Genomic DNA, 17,974 nt, shown 5'->3' with positions numbered 1-17,974 from the left:
TTAATGAAAGCAATAATTTTTTCAACATGGCACCAAATGCAAGATGAGCACCAAAAACTGGTAGCTATAGCTCAAAATAAGTACAGCAACAGGCAGAAATATTGGAATACGTGTGCAGTATATGCAGGCAGGACAGGCTGTGCGACACGCACACTTGCCCACATATGCGAAAATGGAGTTTTTCATTTTATCTGTGCTGTATAAATGTTCATTTTTTTATGCCTAGTGGTTAGGTTGTTGTCCACAGTTCCGCGTGGACTACAAAGGGCTCAACATTGTCACTGTCACCAATGCGTACCCAATGCTTTGCATCGATGACTTGCTTGATCAGTTGGCCGGGGCCAATTACTTGACCATCGTGGACCTAATCCGGATATATTTGACAGCGTAGAAACCACAGCTCTCTGACCAGTGGTAATGATTTTACTGCCAATCAGAAGCAGTGTTTGCCGTGCTGTCATGCACATTATAGCGCGACAAACACCTAGTGTTCGGGGGGCCGAACCCGAACAGTAACACGGACTTCCCAGTGAAGTCCGTGTTCAGTGTCCATGCTTGAATAATAGGTGTTCGGTATGGACACTGAACATTACTGTTTGGGTTCGTCCATCTCTACTCGCCACCTCTCGAGGCAGCCTGTTCCACTCATTGATCACCCTCACTGTCAAAAAGTTTTTCTAACATCTAATCTGTATTTTCTACCTTTCAGTTTCATCCCATTGCTTCTCTTGTTTCCATGTGCAAACGAGAATAAGGATGATCCCTCTACACTGTGAAATTCTTTCAGATATTTGTAGACAGCTATTAAGTCTCCTGTTAGCCTTTTTTTTGCAAGCTAAACATTCCCAGATCCTTTAACCATTCCTCGTAGGACATACTTTGTAGTCCACTCATCATCCTGGTCGCTCTTCTCTGAACTTGCTCCAGTTTTTCAAAGTCTTTTTTAAAATGTGCTGCCCATAACTGGTCACAGTATTCCAGATGCGATCTGATCAAGGAGTTGTAGGGGATAATTACTTTATGTGATCTAAACTCTATGCATCTCTTAATACATACTAGAATTGTGTTTGCCTTTCGGCCAGAACAAACCCTTGCTGGGAACTCAAGCTGCTCAACAGCTGTTTAACGGCTTTAAAGAAACCCTCCAGAGAGGAGCCGTAATTTCATATGGATTTATTGTATGTCCTAGCCGTATACTGGTCACATTTCCAAGATCGCAGGAACAGCAAGAACACTCCTTAGTCTTGACCCATTCTAGCACCCCGGGATGGGGAGTTATGTTGAACATCTAGTAGAAGTCAGGTAGTGAAGCAGTATTTGATGTCCCAGCGTAACTTCAGCCCGTCCAAAATGGGGCCAAAACCGCCTCCCTACGACTTCCTGTTGAGAAGTTATGATCCATCATAGGTTTTGGAGTTTCAGCTACCAGACCCACGGGGAGGGAAACTATGATCATCCCAGGAATAGAAAAGGAAGTGAGTCATGACCTGCCAAGGGGTTAATTGCTTGTGCAAGGTTGTGGCCCAGCATTGTCTTCAAGGGGAGGTCACTCTGGTTTATTGTGTTGCAAGAAACCGTAAACTGCTGGCACTTCATACCTACCATGTGGCTGCACAGCACCAAAGTCTAGCATCCAACTGGTAACTGACTTTTGTATCATCTCTTCACACTTATTGTACTACCATCTGTATTTGCATACGTGATTGCATACCTGACCATTATATATGTATATCCATTGTGTATATAGAGTTTTGTCCAGTGGGCTCCTAAGGCGATTAAATATCCAATTTTACTTTGGGCTGCTCTTTTATCTTAATCCATGAATTCACACTTCTGTGTTCTCGGTTTAAATCACATGCTGCCAGGGCTGGTTTCTAGCTCAATATAGTCCCATTAATGGGCTCAGTAGAGTAGCTAGCAGGGGGGCAGAGGGGGCAGTCACCTCGGGCCCCTTGCTCTGAGGGGGCCCACCCTCACCCAGAGCTTCTGCCAGTGTTAACTATGTCAGCATGCGCAGCTCACTGATGTAGCTAAGGCCTCGTTCACACTTCTGTTTTTTTGGTCAGTTGCAATCTGTGAAAAAATGCAAAAGACGGATCCGTTTCGTTGTGACACAACGTATGCCACTGGACCGTTGTTTTGACGGATCCGCTGAAGTCGGAAATTTAAAGGAACCGCAGCCTGGAAAAGGAGAGAGAGAGAGCGAGAGAGAGAATTTTTCCTGCCGCCAGAATGGGATTTGGGGTTAAATTTCTGGACAGGAAATTCTTCCGAGCATGCTCAGTGTGAAAAAGCGGATCCGTGCAGAGAAAAAAAACGCTTCATTGTCCGATTCAAGTAAGCGGACGCCAAAATTTTGGTGGATCCGTCAAAAAACGGATCCAACGGATGACCATCCGTCAAAATCCGCCGCTAATGCAAGTCAATGGGAAAAAAACGGATTCGTTTTTTTCGCAAAACGGCGGATTTTGACTGATGGAAACAAACAGAAGTGTAAACAGGCCTAAGCTGCACTGTAGTTGCAAGGAGACCATAGCTTTAAGCATCCTCCAGCAAACTGCAGCTGACCCGCCCACACTGCTCCCTGTGTGTCTGCAGGAGAGAGGTCACCACAGAGCACCAGCTTTTTCAGGCTGGACAGGAGCAGGACAAGACAGTGCTGTGAGTAAGAACTCGGGGGCCCTGAGGTGTCTGTGCAGTGAGGAGGGGGAAGGATGCTGCTCCCCTCCTGACAAGTCCTGGATGGTTTATTTTCTTGTATCTGAGGCACACTAGATTTGTGGCGGCTGCTTGAACTTTTATACAGCTCAGAAGGCGTCTGTCAATGCAAATCAGCTGCCATAAATCTCCTTGTGCCTCAGAGCAACTGACATGAGTGGTCAGTATCATGCACTGCCCTGATAGGAGTCACCCCGGCTGCAGGACAGCACAGATGGAATATGTGACTTTCACTATATATATATATATATATATATATATATATATATATATATACACCGTATATACTCGCGTATAAGCCGAGATATTCAGCCCATTTTTTTGGGCTGAAAGTCCCCCTCTCGGCTTATACACGAGTCATATACCGGGGGTCGGCCGGGCAGAGGTGTAGGAGATCATACCTCTCCTAGCATGTCTCTTGCAGCCCCCCCCGTGCTTATTCCATCTTCTCCGCGCTGTTTTTCCTGCTTTCAGCGGTCACATGGTGCCGCTCATTACATATGCGCATATGTAATGAGCGGCACCACATGACCGCTGAAAGCAGGCCTGGATTGGCCACTTACCCAAGAAGACGTCTTAATTATGATTCCCCCTTCCAAAACCAAAAATTGCCAGCGGGGTCACGGGGCATAGGCGCGGTCACAGAATGCTGTATCTCCCAACTTTTAAAGAAAAAGTCGTTTTTCACCTATTGAACTCCCTTGGGCCTGTTTCACACTTCAGTTGTTTGACATCAGTTGCAAACCCCCAAAGTGTGAAAAAACGGATCCTTTTCCGCTATGCAAAAAAAGAATGCACCGGAAGAGAGAGAGAAGAGAGAGAGAGATTCGCCACTGCCAGAACGGAATTTGGGGTTAAAATGCATGACAGAATAAATGTTCCGGGCATGCGCAGTTTAAAATAGTGGGTCCACCCCTGAAAAAAAGGTTCCCTAGTCTGTCTACTCCAGATGGCAGATGCTAAAAAACAAACAAATCCGTCATAAAACAGATGCAACGGACGACCATCAGTCATAATCCGCCGCTAATGCAAGTCTATGGGAAAAAAAAAAAACGGATCCACCAAAAAAAAGGCGGACCCGTTTTTTTATAAACCTGGCGGATTTTGACTGACGTCAAGCAACTGAAGTGTGGAAGAGGCCTTACTGTTCTCACCTACAAGCTGTACAGAAAAGGTTGCATGGAAGATACATTTATTTACTATTTAAGAATAGCGATTTGTATGTGGGCTGCTTTGGTTTGTGTGCCAGGGCTGATTTTCAGTCCCAGTCCGGCCCTGGCTGAAAGCAGGAAGAACAGCCCTGAGAAGATGGAATAAGCACGGGGGCTGCAAGAGACATGCTAGGAGAGGTGAGTATAGCGGAGGGAGCCATATTTACCTGTCCCCTGTTCCACCGCTGCGCGTCGCTCTGCTGTCTTGCTTCCTCTGGCAGTGACGTTCAGGTCAGAGGGCGCCATGACCTAGTTAGCAGGCGCCCTCTGCCTGAACAGTCACTGTGCAGAGCCGACAACGCTGAGGAGCAGCAGCTGCAGCTGCAGAGACAAGGTGAGTATATAGGTTTTTTTTTTTTTTAATTGAGGCAGCGGCAGCAGCAGCATTATAAGGGGCCACTAATGACCGTGCATCATTGTAAGGGGCCGCTCACTGTGCAGCATTATAAGGGGCCGCTCACTGTGCAGCATTATAAGGGGCCACTAATAGCTGTGCATCATTGTAAGGGGCCGCTCACTGTGCAGCATTATAAGGGGCCACTAATAACTGTGCATCATTGTAAGGGGCCGCTCACTGTGCAGCATTATAAGGGGCCACTAATAACTGTGCATCATTGTAAGGGGCTGCTCGCTGTGCAGCATTATAAGGGGCCACTAATAGCTGTGCATCATTGTAAGGGGCCGCTCACTGTGCAGCATTATAAGGGGCCACTAATAACTGTGCATCATTGTAAGGGGCCGCTCACTGTGCAGCATTATAAGGGGCCACTAATAACTGTGCATCATTGTAAGGGGCCGCTCACTGTGCAGCATTATAAGGGGCCACTAATAGCTGTGCATCATTGTAAGGGGCCGCTCACTGTGCAGCATTATAAGGGGCCACTAATAACTGTGCATCATTGTAAGGGGCCGCTCACTGTGCAGCATTATAAGGGGCCACTAATAACTGTGCATCGTTGTAAGGGGCTGCTCGCTGTGCAGCATTATAAGGGGCCACTAATAACTGTGCATCATTGTAAGGGGCCGCTCACTGTGCAGCATTATAAGGGGCCACTAATAACTGTGCATCGTTGTAAGGGGCCGCTCGCTGTGCAGCATTATAAGGGGCCACTAATAACTGTGCATCGCTGTAAGGGGCCGCTCACTGTGCAGCATTATAAGGGGCCACTAATAACTGTGCATCATTGTAAGGGGCTGCTCGCTGTGCAGCATTATAAGGGGCCACTAATAACTGTGCATCATTGTAAGGGGCCGCTCGCTGTGCAGCATTATAAGGGGCCACTAATAACTGTGCATCATTGTAAGGGGCCGCTCGCTGTACAGCATTATAAGGGGCCACTAATAGCTGTGCATCATTGTAAGGGGCCGCTCACTGTGCAGCATTATAAGGGGCCACTAATAACTGTGCATCATTGTAAGGGGCCGCTCGCTGTGCAGCATTATAAGGGGCCACTAATAGCTGTGCATCATTGTAAGGGGCCGCTCACTGTGCAGCATTATAAGGGGCCACTAATAGCTGTGCATCATTGTAAGGGGCCGCTCACTGTGCAGCATTATAAGGGGCCACTAATAACTGTGCATCATTGTAAGGGGCCGCTCACTGTGCAGCATTATAAGGGGCTGCTCACTGTGCAGCATTATAAGGGGCCACTAATAACTGTGCATCATTGTAAGGGGCCGCTCACTGTGCAGCATTATAAGGGGCCACTAATAACTGTGCATCATTGTAAGGGGCTGCTCGCTGTGCAGCATTATAAGGGGCCACTAATAACTGTGCATCATTGTAAGGGGCCGCTCACTGTGCAGCATTATAAGGGGCCACTAATAACTGTGCATCGTTGTAAGGGGCCGCTCGCTGTGCAGCATTATAAGGGGCCACTAATAACTGTGCATCATTGTAAGGGGCTGCTCGCTGTGCAGCATTATAAGGGGCCAATAATAACTGTGCATCATTGTAAGGGGCCGCTCGCTGTGCAGCATTATAAGGGGCCACTAATAACTGTGCATCATTGTAAGGGGCCGCTCGCTGTACAGCATTATAAGGGGCCACTAATAGCTGTGCATCATTGTAAGGGGCCGCTCACTGTGCAGCATTATAAGGGGCCACTAATAACTGTGCATCATTGTAAGGGGCCGCTCACTGTGCAGCATTATAAGGGGCCACTAATAACTGTGCATCATTGTAAGGGGCCGCTCGCTGTGCAGCATTATAAGGGGCCACTAATAGCTGTGCATCATTGTAAGGGGCCGCTCACTGTGCAGCATTATAAGGGGCCACTAATAGCTGTGCATCATTGTAAGGGGCCGCTCACTGTGCAGCATTATAAGGGGCCACTAATAACTGTGCATCATTGTAAGGGGCCGCTCACTGTGCAGCATTATAAGGGGCCACTAATAACTGTGCATCGTTGTAAGGGGCTGCTCGCTGTGCAGCATTATAAGGGGCCACTAATAACTGTGCATCATTGTAAGGGGCCGCTCACTGTGCAGCATTATAAGGGGCCACTAATAACTGCATCGTTGTAAGGGGCCGCTCGCTGTGCAGCATTATAAGGGGCCACTAATAACTGTGCATCATTGTAAGGGGCTGCTCGCTGTGCAGCATTATAAGGGGCCACTAATAACTGTGCATCATTGTAAGGGGCCGCTCGCTGTGCAGCATTATAAGGGGCCACTAATAGCTGTGCATCATTGTAAGGGGCCGCTCACTGTGCAGCATTATAAGGGGCCACTAATAACTGTGCATCATTGTAAGGGGCCGCTCGCTGTGCAGCATTATAAGGGGCCACTAATAGCTGTGCATCATTGTAAGGGGCCGCTCGCTGTGCAGCATTATAAGGGGCCACTAATAGCTGTGCATCATTGTAAGGGGCCGCTCACTGTGCAGCATTATAAGGGGCCACTAATAACTGTGCATCATTGTAAGGGGCCGCTCGCTGTGCAGCATTATAAGGGGCCACTAATAACTGTGCATCATTGTAAGGGGCCGCTCGCTGTGCAGCATTATAAGGGGCCACTAATAACTGTGCATCATTGTAAGGGGCCGCTCGCTGTGCAGCATTATAAGGGGCCACTAATAACTGTGCATCATTGTAAGGGGCCGCTCGCTGTGCAGCATTATAAGGGGCCACTAATAGCTGTGCATCATTGTAAGGGGCCGCTCACTGTGCAGCATTATAAGGGGCCACTAATAACTGTGCATCATTGTAAGGGGCCGCTCGCTGTGCAGCATTATAAGGGGCCACTAATAACTGTGCATCATTGTAAGGGGCCGCTCGCTGTGCAGCATTATAAGGGGCCACTAATAACTGTGCATCATTGTAAGGGGCCGCTCACTGTGCAGCATTATAAGGGGCCACTAATAACTGTGCAGCATTATAAGGGCAGTAGCTTTGGAATTTTCCACCCTAGGCTTATACGCGAGTCAATAAGTTTTCCCGGTTTTTTGTGACAAAATTAGTGGGGTCGGCTTATACACGGGTCGGCTTATACACGAGTATATACGGTATATGGTATATAAATGTAAAAATATATAGTAGTAAAAAATTAAGGCAGCGCACTATTGACAAAATTAAAAAATAGTGTTTTGAAAGCCCATTGGGGCTCAGCAACGTTTCGGTTCACTGAGAACCTTTTTCTAGGAGAACCAAAACTCTGTTTTTTTTCATTTTGTCTAAATGGTGTGCCGCTTTCATTTTTGCTGCTATATTGAAGATCGGTAAATGCCTGGAATGTTTGGCAGCCGTATATTTCATATCTCTCTACATGTATATGTATATATACAGTATATATACACGCACATATACACACACACACCCTGTGACTTGGTCCTGTAGCCGGGGTGAGGGTCGTATCATCTCATATTGTAAATATAGGGTGGCAAGCATGAAAACCCAATTACGGTATATAACTTTTTATTGAAAAAAATAATCCCCACAAAGTTGAGGATGAATATATATATGATAAAGAGCCAAATAGAAGAAAATACAAACAGCTAGTATGTGCATATAGCTGATCACATATAGACCCCTGAACGTATACTCAGTCTGGACAAGACCCCCCCAAAGGCAGAAAAGGGAATAACAGAGACGACGTACCAAGGCACTTTCTTCTTTACATGAGTAATATTTTACCTCCTCTCTTCTAATTCCCTCTATCTTTCCAGTTCCCTCTTTGGGGTCTTGTCCAGACAAGAGTATTTCTTTTAGGGTCACCTGGGTACATTCAGGGAGCTGTACCCATATTCTGGCCTCTATACACACCACTGGCTGTTTCTATTTTCTTCTATTTAGTTCTTTGTCATATATATCAGAGCTGTGCATGTTGGAGCCGACAAACAGGGACCGACAGAGATCAGAATCAAAGGAGTGGGAGCTACAGCGGGGGCCATTATACGCAGGGCTGTGGAGTCGGTAAGCAAATCCTGCGACTCCGACGCCTCAATTTCCCTTACACCGACTCCACGACTCCCACATATATTGCTTATACTTAAGTCAAAAATTTATTGTAGTACAATGTGAACATCAGACATTTAATCATTTTTATGATACAAGAATTAAGATATTTAGATAGAACATAATATATATTTACTGGAATACAACTTTAGAACACAAAAAAACTGTAATAAATTGTAAAAATGTAATACACTATGTAATATCGATTACATATACTGTGTATATATATATTGTGTGTATACTGTATATATATATAGATATATATTATATAACACTATGTAATAAACTATGTAAATGGCAAAAACAGTTTTCAACAAAAGCATACTAAATAACATTTGTGCAGTCTATGAATTTGTTCTAAGAAATAGAATTGCCTCCATCAGATCCTCCTTCATAGATGACCTAAAATCTGACCTAATAATTTTAAGGCCAGAGAACATCCTCTCTACACTAACTTGGGTTGGAGGCAAAGCCGTAACCACATGGGCAACATCTCTAACAATTTCTGGGTATAAAGGAATTGCCTCATGCACAGTCAGTTTTGATGAACGGTTGAATTTTTCTATTTCTTTGAGAGCAAGTGAAACATTTTGCTGAAATATGGTCAATCTTCTTGCTATAGGAGACAGAGTGAAATATTTTAACTTGTGACAACGCTTTGCCTGCTCCATGTCATCCAAATACTTGTCAAAGTCAAACTCCTCATCTGATGAGGATGAAGATATGGAAGCAGTAGCACTGTCAGGACCCAAGTCCTCTTGCACCTGGTAGTCCTCCTGTAGGCCACTCATCCTAACTGCTACCTCAGTCAGAGCTTCTTTTCCTTTAGTAAGCCGTTGATCATCAAGCAATATACGATGACTTGGGTCCACAAAAACAGCTGCCAGAAAAACTTTATTTTCCAATAGCTGTGTCTCTCTCTGTTTCATTGAGCAGAAATGCCATCTGCGATTAAACCTCCTCTTTGGGACAGGCAAAATAGCAAGTTCTTCCATTCCCTTATGAAAATGCCAGGAGTTAAATCCTCAGCTTGTAATTTTTTAGTCACCGGTAAATGGGTGATTAAGCAATTCCTTCAGTTCAGCCACCTGTGTCCATTGACCTTCATTTAGGGTTACCTGAGGGTTCGCCATATCTATAAGAAATGGTTTTAGTTCAAGCAATCGCTCAATCATTAAATAAGTGCTTCCCCACCGAGTGGCTTGATCGACAATTGCCCCTTTCCCAGCACGTCTCTCAAGATGGAATCAATTTTAGGGGTTCTGGCGGCAATAACCAATTTCCTCACTTTTCCAATCAGATTTCCAGCATGTCCCTCTTGCAGACTATCTCTTATTGCCAGCTGCAGCGTGTGCACAACACAGCACATGTGATGAATAGTAAAGTGTTTTGAAGCAGCTTCAACAAGATCATCTATTTCTACAGTATAATTTTGCTGTTCTTCTGTAGTAATATCTGTTTGTTCCTCAGTTACATGAACAGCACTGTGGCCTTCCATCTCAAGCATACTGAATCCTAAATGTTCCTCTAGCTGTTGTTCATTATTCTCATTCATCAGTTTAATTGTACTTATGTTTGAAGCATTGTCCGTTACAATAGCAAGAACCTGTTCTTTTTTGAGTTCGTAATCTTGCAGAACTTTTTCCACAAAGGCCTGGAGAAACTGGCTGCTGTGATGAGCTTTAGTATCTTTTACTGCCAGTGTCTTGGTAACAATTTCTTTGTCACAAACATATCGAACATTGATGGCAAAATAGTTCTCTCTGTGATGTGTGCAGGCATCCAATTTAAGAAACATGAAGCGTCTTTTGAGAGTCTTTTTAAGATCTTCCTTTTGTTTAAGGGCTTCTTCAATCACTAATTTTCTAAAACTTTCTCTTTCCAGAGAAACATCAATGGATAGATAGAGCAGATTTCTAATCTGCTTTTGCTATTGAAAACATTATCTATGGCTCAAAAACCTTTCAGGTGATGCGGTTTTTTAAAAAGCTGATCTGCTTTTGCAGTTGAATACCGTATTCTCAAAAAACGCAGCAAAAACGCTGTGTGAATGTAGCCTTAGATCAGGAATAGAACAGCCATTTAAAGGACATTTCATAACTTTCCCAAATTCCTATGAAAAAATATTCAGCACATTCTGCATTGAACTACTCCGACTCCACCAAAAAGAGCACCGACTCCACGATTCTGGCTCCGACTCCACAGCCCTGCATTATACAGTGCTAGAGCTAATTTGGGGGTCATTGTACAATGGATGAGCTAATGCGGGGGGTCATTGTACAGCATGGGAGCAAATGTAGGGGTCATTATACAGTATAGGAGCTAATGTGGTGGCAATTATACAGTACAGTTTAAAGGCTACTGTGTGGGCTATCATACAGTATGGGGGCCTATATACAGTGTGGGAGCTACTGTGGGGGCCATCAGACAGTATGGGGGCCTATATACAGTGTGGGAGCTACTGTGGGGGCCATCAGACAGTATACGGGCCTATATACAGTGTGGGAGCTACTGTGGGGGTGATCAGACAGTATGGGGGCCTATATACAGTGTGGGAGCTACTGTGGGGGCCATCATACAGTATAGGGGCCTATATACAGTGTGGGAGCTACTGTGGGGGCTATCAGACAGTATGGGGGCCTATATACAGTGTGGGAGCTACTGTGGGGACACAAGAGACATTCTGCTATGTAAAGGGCACAATGGTGGCATTATTATGTGAGGCAGTTAGAAGATCCCTGCGCTTGTACCACGCAGCAGGTGCAGTAATAGGGACACATACGGCGGCAGCGGCTCAGTATTGGGGTATCATGTGCAGTAACAGGGACACATATGGCAGCAGCGGCTCAGTATTGGGGTATTAGGTGCAATAGTAGGGACACATATGGCAGCAGCGGCTCAGTATTGGGGTATCAGGTGCAGTAATAGGGACACATATGGCAGCAGCGGCTCAGTATTGGGGTATCATGTGCAGTAACAGACACATATGGCAGCAGCGGCTCAGTATTGGGGTATTAGGTACAATAGTAGGGACACATACGGCAGCAGCGGCTCAGTATTGGGGTATTAGGTACAATAGTAGGGACACATACGGCAGCAGCGGCTCAGTATTGGGGTATCAGGTGCAGTAATAGGGATCAGGTGCAGTAATAGGGACACATACGGCAGCAGCGTCTCAGTATTGGGGTATCAGGTGCAGTAATAGGGACACATACGGCAGCAGCGGTTCAGTATGGCGTTGAGTAGTTTGTGCACGTTGGAGATAGATGGGTACTGGGCTGGAAATGTCAGATGAGTCTTTGTTGTAATCTCTGCAGATGAGTCCTGGCTGGAGAAGTCGTCATGTCGGTCTGAGTAAGATGTAAAAGTGAACGATTATCAGAAAGAACGTGGCCTGTAAGTTATCATATGTAACTGTATAGTAAACTCTTGTATATGCTGCAGGACAGGTATCTACCACTATGAGGTCGCCATATGGCGGTAATATTAGTATTGTTTTTTGTATAGCGATTTTTTGCAGTTACAGCGCGGTCATCAGCTGAGGTTCCCCAATACTCACGACTAGAGTGTGCCAACCTGAGTTGTAATCAGGGTTACCGGTTAGGGGCCAACTCCAATTTTTCGCCCCCCCACCTAAGCTGAACCCCTAGCTACGCCTCTGACCGGGCTTATATCTAACAAGGAACTGGTAGCAGTCCTGGGCTGGGAAGGCTCTGCTTCACTGGTGCTAGTGAAAAAGGTCTATCAGCCTGTCAGAGTTTTGAGTGAGTGTTGTGCCACACTGGCGGTCACGTGGACCACCCTCTCTCACTCCCCATGTCTCCCTGTGCCTGTGTGGGCATGCGGTGTCTGTGTAAAACTCTGCCAAGCTGACATTACGTATCCCCAGGGGGTGTGGAAGGTCACGTTGGTGAAAGTAAGGAGACAATTTCATGTCAGTCCTGACTTTTCAGTGTCATCAGGTGGGGCTGCGTGGTGCATTTTTTCACATATTGGTTGCAGCGGTGGGATCAAGATAATAGTGTGTGGGACCCTTACTCCAAGACTCTAGAGACTGCAAGCAGTAGTTTTTTGCTATAGGGGTTTTAAGATAAGCTCAGCATTGGATAGTCCGAGTGCAAATATGGTAAGGTGTGTGGGTACATCAGGTTACAGCTCTGTCAATGACCAAAGGTTGCAAGGATGGCCATTGGCGCCAGGGGAAAAGTTAAGAAGATTGCCAATGCTATGGATGGTGTTGGGGGTGGAAGGCAATGTTGTTCAAGATGAGGAAGAACCCAGCCAAGGCTCCCCAAGGAACCAGTCACCTGTAGTCAGTCCCACAGTGGGCCGCTCACCACCTGCCTGTCCCCACAGTCGGGCAGGCTCGGATGCCCTCCTGCAAGCTGCCCTCGCCAGTTTCCAGGCTGGGGATCGGGCCACCTACGAGACCCTCATGACAGCATGTCACAAAGAAGCTGCATAATGTCAGTGTTAGTGAGAGCACCAGCTACAAATGCTCATGCAGCAGCCCACTGTAGCCAGTTGTGAATACCCTGAGATCCGGGTCCTAAAGCTATGGGCAGAGGACTTTTCCCTGTTGAACAAGTGAGGGGAGTTGAACACTTTCTTGCTGGCATTTGAAAAGACTTGTCATGAGTATAATTTGCCTGAGGACCAGTGGACCACCTCAGGGGTAAGGCAGAACAGTTTAACCCTTGCAACAACTGAGTATGTAAAATCTGCACAGCTTAACCCTTGCAACACCAGAGCAATGGAAATTTGCACACCAACCTGGAAGGCAAAGCAGATCCATCCAGTGCAGGTGCAAGTGAACTCGAGGAGATCATTCTCTGTCACTGTACCTCCGTGACAGGAACTGCCCAGAGGACCTCCAGCTGTATGTAGCCAAACAAGGCCTCCGCAACAGCAACTCAAGCTGACAAGTACTCAAAAAAAGGACTCCAGAGGTCAAGAAACCTGTCGGATGGAGCGAGGGGTAAGACAAACGCAATGCCTACTGTCCCTGCCCTTAAACCGAAGGGCCACCTGCCCATGCTTCCCTCTCTGTTGGTGGGGGAGCACCAACTGTGCCACCTTTGCAAACAATCGGGACACTTCAAGGCCATGTGTCCCCAGTACCAGAAGGGCCCATCCCAGAAACCATCCACAGTTGTGTGGTTGGTTGGGGATGGTGGGTGGTCCCTTGATATCTTTCAGCCCATCACCATAGGCCAGGCTGTGGCCATGGGACTGTAGGACATCGGTTCTGAGATGACTCTTGTGTGGCCTGAGCTCGTGTCTCCTCAGGATTTGGAAAACAGAAGCCGCGGAGACACCATCACATGTTTCTCAACGCAAGCAATGACCAGCCAGGTCTTTCTCCGGGAAGGAACAACCACGGGAAGGGCAGTCTCCAATGAAGGAAACCACCTATGCCAAAACATGGTATCCATCCACAGACAGCTGTTTCGGGGTATTGCCCCTCATCAGTGTGGAGTAGGAAACTGGCTGGTAGGAGCAATGCCTAGTAAAAGACTGTGAAAAATGAGGATGAATGAACTCATGGAGATCAACATCCAACACTGCGGAGACACCATCATGTGTTTCTCAACGCAGTGATTCTAGAGCACTGCCCCCATCCCTTATGGGAAATATGCAAAACATGCAAAACAGAAGCCGCGGAGACACCATCACATGTTTCTCAACGCAAGCAATGACCAGCCAGGTCTTTCCCAGGGAAGGAACAACCACGGGAAGGGCAGTCTCCAATGAAGGAAACCACCTATGCCAAAACATGGTATCCATCCACAGACAGCTGTTTCGGGGTATTGCCCCTCATCAGTGTGGAGTAGGAAACTGGCTGGTAGGAGCAATGCCTAGTAAAAAACTGTGAAAAATGAGGATGAATGAACTCATGGAGATCAACATCCAACACTGCGGAGACACCATCATGTGTTTCTCAACGCAGTGATTCTAGAGCACTGCCCCCATCCCTTATGGGAAATATGCAAAACATGCAAAACAGAAGCCGCGGAGACACCATCACATGTATCTCAACGCAAGCAATGACCAGCCAGGTCTTTCCCCGGGAAGGAACAACCACGGGAAGGGCAGTCTCCAATGAAGGAAACCACCTATGACAAAACATGGTATCCATCCACATACAGGTGTTTCGGGGTATTGCCCCTCATCAGTGTGGAGTAGGAAACTGGCTGGTAGGAGCAATGCCTAGTAAAAGACTGTGAAAAATGAGGATGAATGAACTCATGGAGATCAACATCCAACACTGCGGAGACATCATCATGTGTTTCTCAACGCAGTGATTCTAGAGCACTGCCCCCCATCCCTTATGGGAAATATGCAAAACATGGGATGGGGGCAGTGCTCTACACCCCTTCCAGGAGTTGTTCAGCAATTAGCCCATAAGGACAGAGTTGTTCATCTATCACATGGATCACCCCCTGATCTGGCACTTGGCATATTGGGTCTCCCTCGAGGGCTGCAGCACATACGCCAAGAGATTGATGAGATGCTTAAGCTTGGGGTGATCCAAACATCCAGCAGCACTTGGGCATTGCCTGTAGTCCCAATCCAAAGTAAGTAACGAATAACCCAGTTCCGCGTGGTCTACAAGGGGTTCAACGATGTCACTGTCACTGATGCGTACCCAGTGCTGAACATCGATGACCTGCTTGATCAGTTGGACGGGGCCAAGTACCTGACTATCGTGGAACTAAGCCAGTTATATTGGCACATTCCACTGACTTGCAAGGTGTGGGAATGCTCTGCCTTTATCACCCCATTTGGACTATACAGGTTCACTGTGATGCCATTCAACATGAAGAATGCCCTTGCAACTTTTCAAACTGCTCAAGGAACTTGAGGCTACATACCTGGACAACATCGCAGTCTCCAGTCCCAACTGGGAGGATCACCTAGAGCATCTAATGCAGGTGCTTGTGTGAATTTGCCAACCAAGCTTGGCTATTAAGCCAGAAAAGTGCTACCTGGGGATGCTATTGCGTTTTGGCACACCCCCAGGACCAAAAAACAGGTGATGTCCTTCTTGGGCACTGCCCGGTACTATAGAAGGTTCGATCCCCACTATAGTAGCCTGACAGACCTCAGCAAGAAGAAGCTGCACTCCAAAGTCATTGGGACAAACAACTGCGAGACGGCTTTCCAGGCGCTGAAGACCGCCCTTTCCAACTTCCCGGTACAACATACAGATGACTTCACACTATCATTTATGGTACAGACCAATGCCAGTGATTTTGGCCTCTGTGCCTTGTTCAGCAAAGTCGACTCTATGGGCCAGGAATACACCAGGCTTTGTACCTGAGCCGGAAGCACCTGCTGAGGGTAGTGGCCTATTCCATAATAGAAAAGGAAGGCCTAGCAGTGGTGTGGGCCTTGCAGCTTCTGCAGCTCTACTTGCATAAGTACCACTTCACCGTGAAGATGGACCACAACTTCATCAGCTGATTACACACCTTATATGGAATGAGTGGGAAGTTGCCATGCTGGAGCTTTGCACTCCAGCAATACACCTTCACCGTCTGCCACAAGAAAGGCCATGATCATGGTAACTCCAATGGATTATCCCGGTGAGGGGAAGTTGTGGAGGGGCGCACAAATGGACACCTGAAAGTGCCACCCCCTAGCGCCCTCCAAATGTTCCAAATGTGGGACGTGTGAAGAATATAGAGGATAAAATTTAATTTCAATCAACTGTATCATATCCGGTCTGGGATTATAGACCTCCTTCAAAATGTGAAGCTGAGACAGGACACCTGGCTCAGCAGGTGGTCCAGCTTCAAAATCTCAAAGTGGAAAAATTCACACCTCTAGCAGCCTAGCTGGGACCAAGGCCTTTTCTTTTCAGAGATTATAGATGTTCAAAATGTGAAGCTGAGATAGCACACCTGGCTCAGCCTGCGGTCCAGCTTCAAAAGCTTCAAGTGGAAAAATGTGGGAGCAGAAGCTGCTTAACTGCTTCAAAGAAATCCCCCTAGATGGATGAGAGACGTGGATGGATGGATCGTCGGAACGGGATGAACAGACCCATTCTAGCACCTTGGGGTGGGGAGAATACCTTGAATGGCTAGTAGAAGCAGGGTAGCAAAGCCATGTTTGGTCTCAAAGCATAACGGGGTTCCTGGCCGGATCCTATGGCACCAAAACTGCCTTCCTATGACCTTCTGTTGAGAAGTTATGATCCATCATAAGTTTTGAAGTGTCAGCTACTGTTATAATAATTGTAATAAAGTCCTTTCTTTTATGTGAATGTGTGTGTATATATATATATCCATATGTGTATGTGTGTGAGTATATATCTATATATAGATACACATGATTGCATATATTCCATTATTATGCTTAGACTGTAACTCTGTTCAGCTGATGTAATACATGGGTGTAATGCTTAGTTTGCTATCCTTATCTAATGTGCAAAATAAAGAGTCATACCTTTACTTCTCTGGTAACGTAGATAAGGAATGCTAACAGCTAAGCATATTGTATGTACTATTTTTGCAAACATAGTAGTTTTGAACGCCCTTTCGGCACTTCTACTTAAACTCTAAGAATCTGTATTGAGGCAGACAGATGACTGCCCAGACTTGGTGTGGTCGTCATTCTCTCTCTCCATGCCGGCATGACCAATAAAGAAACATCTTACTTATTCAGGTCTGGACGATTTCTTATTGGAAGACTGAAACTCCACTGACAGCTACCAGACCCAAGGGGAGGGAAACTAGGACCATCTCGAGGGCGCTAAAAGGAGTGACCCACGAAGGGGTTAATTGCTCATGGGAGGCTATGGCACAGTGTTTTCTTCAAAGGGAGATCATGCCGTTGTATCGTGTTGGAAGATACCGGAAACTGCTGGCACCCCATACCTCCCCATGTGGCTGCGCAGCACCAAGGTCTAGCATCCAACTGATAACTGACTTTTGTATCATCTGCTCATACTTATTGTACTACCACCTGTATTTGGATATCTGACCATCACATATGTACAGTATATCCATTGTGTATATAGTGTTTTGTCTAGTTGACCCTTAAGGTGATTAAATATCCAATTTTACCATGGGCTGCTCTTTTGTCTCAATCCATGAATCCACAGGTCTGAGTTCTCGGTTTAACATCACATTCTACCAGGGCTGTTTTCTGGTCCGATATAATCCTGTTAATGGACCGAGCTTATATCTCATGAGGAACTGGTAGCCATGCTACTGGGCTCACAAGGCTGTTTCACTGGTGCTAGTGAAAGGGGTTTCTAAGTCTATCAGGGTTGTAAGCGAGTGTTGTGCCACGCTGGTGGTCGTGTTGGCATAAAAAAAAACACGTCCTGATATTTCCATTACTGGAAAAACCAGTACCGGAGATATCCGTGTCCGTGTGTGTAATACGTGCGGCACACATGTGGCGCCCGTGTGCCACATCAGTACCACATGGACGGCCACCGGGGAAGAAACGCTACAGTAAGCAATGTTCCTCAGCGGCTGGAGCTGAAGACGGCTCTCATCATACTCTCCTGCTCTGCCGGCGATTGGCACGAGCAGAGGAGAATGATGAGAGTTATCCTAAAGTCTGAACGATGACAGC

The sequence above is a fragment of the Dendrobates tinctorius genome, unplaced genomic scaffold (assembly GCF_039654945.1).
Source record: "Dendrobates tinctorius isolate UK_male_01 unplaced genomic scaffold, ASM3965494v1 ptg000196l, whole genome shotgun sequence".
NCBI lineage: Eukaryota > Metazoa > Chordata > Amphibia > Anura > Dendrobatidae > Dendrobates > Dendrobates tinctorius.
The sequence above is the reverse complement of the archived record's forward strand: the minus strand, read 5'-3'. Positions refer to the sequence as shown.